At 47.9% G+C, this 5,780-nt stretch overlaps 1 pseudogene; it reads left to right on the top strand.

Annotated features, from left to right (window-relative positions):
* The first annotated feature begins 1,440 nt into the window (after positions 1–1,440).
* LOC105535967 lies at positions 1,441–2,336 on the top strand (annotated as a pseudogene).
* Positions 2,337–5,780: the final 3,444 nt, after the last annotated feature.

Below are 5,780 nucleotides of genomic sequence, written 5' to 3'. Positions count from 1 at the left end.
TCCTGACCTCGTGATCCGCCTGCCTTGGTTCCCCAAAGTGCTGGGATTAGAGGCATGAGTCAAATTTTGTATTTTTAGTAGAGACAGGGTGTCTCCATGTTGGTCAGGCTGGTCTCAAACTCCCAACCTCAGGTGATCCGCCTGCCTCGGCCTCCCAAAGTGCCAGGATTACAGGCATGAGCCACCATGCCAGGCCCACAGATTCAATTTTACAGAGTTGGAGGACAGGCGTTTACAGACTCTGCCTAGGTCCAGAATGTGTCTTAGCAACTACATCACGGATGTACGTGTTTGCAGATGGATCAAATGCCCCAAACAATTCAATATGTTAAATGTTTACATCAGAACACTTGTGTCAGAATCTTTCTGTGTCTGCACTTAGCTCTATAGTTTCTTTGGACCTTTGTGTCTGGTTTGCCATAGGCTAGGAGCTTCCCATAGGTTCCAGCAACAGCACACAAGTGAAGGAATGGGACAGGTGAAAAAAAAAAACCACGAATAGAATGAGGACAATGCTGATGATGACATCTGCAGAGGGAAGACGACAGACTACTTCTGCAACACTGAACCCAGAGTGAAGAGCGTTGCTGGAGGAAATAGCAGAGGAAACCACAACTCAGAGGAAGCCACAGCTAGACAAGCAGCTACTGGTGGGATGGGATGAGGGAGGGTGGAGCCATGGAAGAAACTGCTGTGCTCTATAGAGTCTGGGATGGGGCCAGGGCTCCACAGTTAGAGGTAGGAGAGTCCAGTGGGGCTGAAAACCAAGCAGGCTTGAAGACCTGTGTGTAAAACAGTCAACACCCGCATCCCTACCCCACCCCATGCACAGAACTGTGAGGACATCCAGCCAGATAATGACTCCAGGCGAAGAGTCATGTGCCCAGTCTGGAAGGACTTGAGCAGCTGGTGTGCACACCCAGAGTAAAGGCCTCCCCACACTGGAGTGGCTGAGGGGCAGAGCCCCCACTTAGCATGACCAGTTCTCTGCCCACTCTCGCCGAAGGGTGATCTAAAGGCAGCAGTCCCTGTTCATGTCCCAGAGTTTCTGTCAGCCTTTATAGTCCCTCATTCTCAAATACAAAAGCTTAACAGAGGCTCACTGCAGATTAGAGAAAACTTGTGGTATGAAAGAAAGCAATGAGGATTCCAAAAGAGAGAGAAAGACAAAGACAGAAATTTAACCTCAAAGAACACAGAGAGAATTCAGAGAACATAAGAACATAAAACAGGCCTGGCGCGGTGGCTCAGTCCTGTAATCCCAGTAATTTGGGAGGATGAGGCAGGCGGATCATGAGGTCACGAGTTCCAGACCAGCCTGGCCAACATGGTGAAACCCTGTCTCTACTAAAAATACAAAAATTATTTCTGCACTACACACAGAGGGGTCCAGTGGCGTTGTTCTGGATTCCCATCGTAACTTAAAGGAAAACTTTCAGAATGTCTGGAGCCCTTGATGTCCGGCAAATGAAGGAGAAGGATGTTCTCAAGTTCCTTACAGCAGGAACCCACTTAGGTGGCACCAGTCTTGACCTCCGGATGGAACAGTACATCTAGAAAAGGAAAAGTGATGGCATCTACATCATAAATCTGAAGGGGACCTGGGAGAAGCTTCTGCTGGCAGCTCGCGCTATTGCTGCCATTGAATACCCTGCTGGTGTCAGTGTCATATTCTCCAGGAATACCGGCCAGAGGGCTGTGCTGAAGTTTGCTGCTGCCAGGGAGCTACTCCAATTGCTGGCCGCTTCACTCCTGGAACCTTCACTAACCAGATCCAGGCAGCCTTCCGGGAGCCATGGCTTCTTGTGGTGACTGACCCCAGGGCTGACTACCAGCCTCTCACGGAGGCATCTTATGTTAACCTACCTACCATTGCTCTGTGTCACACAGATTCTCCTCTGCGCTGTGTGGACATTGCCATCCCATGCAACAACAAGGGAGCTCCTCAGTGGGTCAGATGTGGTGGATGCTGGCTCAGGAAGTTCTGTGCATGCGTGGCACCATTTCCCGTGAACGCTTGTGGGAGGTCATGCCTGATCTCTACGTCTACAGAGATCCTGAAGAGATTAAAAAAGAAGAGCAGGCTGCTGCTGAAAAGGCAATGACCAAGGAGGAATTTCAGGGTGAATGGACTGCTCCAGCTCCTGAGATCACTGCTGCTCAGCCTGAGGTTGCAGACTGGTTTGAAGGCGTGCAGGTGCCCTCTGTGCCTAGCAGTTCCCTACTAAAGACTGGAGTGCTCAGCCTGCCACGGAAGACTGGTCTGCAGCTCCCACTGCTCAGGCCACTGAATGGGTAGGAGCAACCACTGAACGGTCTTAAGCTGTTCTTGCACAGGCTCTTAAGCACCATGGAAATAAGGCTGATGGAAAATAAACATCAGTTTCAGAGAGAAAAAAAAGAAGAAGAAGAAGGAGAAGAAGGAAAGAAGAGAGAGAGAGAGAGAGAGAGAAAGAAACAGAACATAAAATGAAAGAAAATTATAAAATAAATAGTCCTGGCTCAGTGGCTCAAGCCTGTAATGCCAGCACGTTGGGAGGCTGAGGCAGGCGGATCACCTGAGGTCAGGAGTTCGAGACCAGACTGGCCAGCATGGTGAAACCCCATCTCTACTAAAAATACAAAAATTGGCCGAGCCTAGTGGCACGCACCTGTAATCCCAGCTATTTGGGAGGCTGAGGCAGGAGAATCGCTTGAACCCGGGAGGTGGAGGTTGCAGTGAACCGAATTTGTGCCACAGCACTCCAGCCTGGATGATAAGAGTAAGACTTCGTCTAAGGAAGGAAGGAAGAAAGGAAGGAAGGAAGGAAGGAGGGAAAGAGAGAGAGAAGGAAAGAAGGGAAGAAAGAGAGAAAGAGAAAGAGAAAAAGAGAGAAAGAAAGAAAAGAACATTTAAAAATAAATAATTAACTTTTCTGAAGAAAGTTAATGAAGAAAGACACAATCTTCAGATTGAAAGAGGCATTGAACCGGGTATGGTGGCTCACAACTGTAATCCCAGCTACTTAGGAGACCAAGATGGGAGGGTCACTTGAAGACAGGAGTTTGAGGCCAGCTTGGCCAACATAGCGAATCCTTTGTTTCAAACAAACAAAAAAGAATGAAAGAGGCATTGAGAGTATCAATTACTACAACCACTTTGAAGAACATCTTGATGATAATTCATGGAGCTCACTGTCCATACACTCAGTAATTTCCCTGTCAGGTTCATTCCCTGGGGGCAGAGCTTACAGACTGCCAGCTCTTCGTGTGCTATGAGATGAATGCGGACCTGCCAGGTTTACAGTCTCAGTCCTCAGGATGTCTAAGCAGGGCCAGGAGCAGCTGGAATGGCCAGGGATCGGCACCTCCTGCTGGGAGCAGCTCCTCTGTCCACTGATTCCCTTGTGCCACACCATGTGGTACCATGTGCACTGTGCACTGTCGTGTGACAAGACTGGGAAGTGCTTCCCTAGAAAGACACTACACTAAGCACATGAGATGTAGGCAATTAATTGCAGCATTGTTTGTGGGAGCAAAATAAATGGGAATAACCTAAATGTCTACCAGTGGAAAATGGATTAAACAATAACACGCTGAGAAGCCTCCAGCTCTGTGAACACATGGATGGGTCTGCAGGGTGGTGCCCTGGAGAAAGCATGGAGCCCTCGCCCTCCCCCAGACCTGGCCCTATGTATCTCTTCATCTGGCTGTTCCTGAGTTGTATCCTTTATAATAAACCCACAATCTAGTAAATAGACCATTTTCCTGAATTCTGTAAGCCGTTTTAGCAAATTATCAAGCCCAAGAAGGGGGTCTTAGGAATGCTGGATGTATAGCTGGTTTGTCAGAAATATAGGCAATATCTAGATTTGAAATTGGCAGTGGAAGCTGAGGGTGGGGCAGTCTTGTGGGACACAGCCCTTAACCTGTGGGATTTGATGCTATCTCAGGTAGATGTTGTCAGAATTGAGTAGGACACCCAGTTGGTGTCTTCCAAGGAACTGTATTGCAAACAACCCACACATTTGGTCACAGAAGTGTTCTAAAGCTGAGAGAAAAAAGTAGGGTTTTTTTCCTATACATTTGATGTTAGAAAAGGGATTTCTAGGGATTTGCTAGAATAGCCCTGACTCATGGAAACATGTGGTTTGGAAAGAGAAAGGATGAAAGGATGAGAGATCAGGAACCATTGATCCCTGAATGGCTACGTGGTCACCCATGGTATGAAAGTGCAGCTGGGTTACATTCAAAAGGTAAAAGTTACCCATGGAATTTGGAGATGGTATTACACCCAATTCTTGAGGAGGTGGCCCTTTGGGTACATAAGAAAATGCAAAATAATTAGAAGCATGCTAAACGTACATTTCTGAGGGTACTGTGAGAATGTAATAGCTAAAATGAAATTAAAAGAGAGTGCTGGCTTGGACCTTGAGGCTAAACCAAACTCAGATGTGGGTTAGTTCAAGCTTCAGCCACTAGCCTCAAAGCCACCCCCAAAAGAAAAAGTACTTCTGGCCGGGGGCGGTGGTTCACGCCTGTAATCCCAGCGCTTTGGGAGGCCGAGGCGGGCAGATCACAAGGTCAAGAGATTGAGACCATCATGGCCAACATGGTGAAACCCTGTCTCTACTAAAAATACAAAAATTAGCTGGTCGTGGTGGCGTGCGCCTGTAATCCCAGCTACTTGGGAAGCTGAGGCAGGAGAATCGCTTGAACCTGGGAGGCGGAGGTTGCAGTGAGCTGAGATCACACCACTGCACTCTGACCTGGCGACAGAGTGAGACCCTGTCTCAAAAAAAAAAAAAAAAGAAAAAGAAAAGAAAAGTACTTCCAAGACCTCTGCTCACCAAGGCTGTCCATGTGAGAGGATGGCAAAACTAAGAAAGGACTACAGTCAGGGGTACGGAGTGAAGGAGTTGTTTCATTCTGTGAATCAGTGCACCAGCTTCCTGAGGAGACTTTACTAAAGTGGATTGTGAGAGTAAGTCATTTAGGGGCAGTATTTTTGGTTTTGAATGCCACAGAGTAGAAGAGCAAGTTTAGGCTGATGCAGGACCTACAGTTCACTATGAAACAATCACCAATGACTGTACATGATCCAGACACACAGAGGTAATTCCCTAGGGAACAGCCAGCCCCGTGGACTGAGTAAAGCCTCTGAAAGGTCTGTTTACCCTGAGAAGGGGAACCACCTGACTCCACCTTGGTGCTGAGTGGAGCCCTGCAGATGAAGCAGCTTAAATGTTTTGTATGCAAGCCCCGTGGGACTGGCTTTATGATGACTGGAATATTCACTCACTGAATATGCCTGTTACCCAGGTCATGGTAAATGCTGGGGTTAAGGGGGCTCCTTTTGCATGGGTGTCCCATGTGACATTACTTCTGCAGAATCAGAGGACAATCCACAAATCCTTATCAGATCACCTGTCTCAGCTTCCCTGTATAGGTCTTGCTGATACCAAGGACATTAAAGTGATTTAATGGCCGGGTGCGGTGGCTCACACCTGTAATCCCAGCACTTTGGGAGGCTGAGGCGGGAGTTCAAGAGCAGCCTGGGCAACACGGTGAAACCCTGTCTGTACCAAAAAAAAAAAAAAACATACACAAAATTAGCTGGGTGTGGTGGCATACCCCTGTAGTTGCAGCTACTTGGGGTGCTGAGGTGGGAAGACTGAAAGAAAGAAAGAGAGAGCAAGAAGGAAGGAAGGGAGGGAGAGAAGGAGAGAGAAAGAGAAAGGGAGGGAGGGAGGGAGGCAAGGAAGGAAGGAAGGAAGGAAGGAAGGAAGGAAGGAAGGAAG

This window comes from Mandrillus leucophaeus, unplaced genomic scaffold (genome assembly GCF_000951045.1).
Source record: "Mandrillus leucophaeus isolate KB7577 unplaced genomic scaffold, Mleu.le_1.0 Scaffold152, whole genome shotgun sequence".
Taxonomy (NCBI): Eukaryota; Metazoa; Chordata; class Mammalia; order Primates; family Cercopithecidae; genus Mandrillus; species Mandrillus leucophaeus.
Note: the sequence above shows the minus strand (reverse complement) of the source record. Positions and strands in the feature narration are given on the sequence as shown.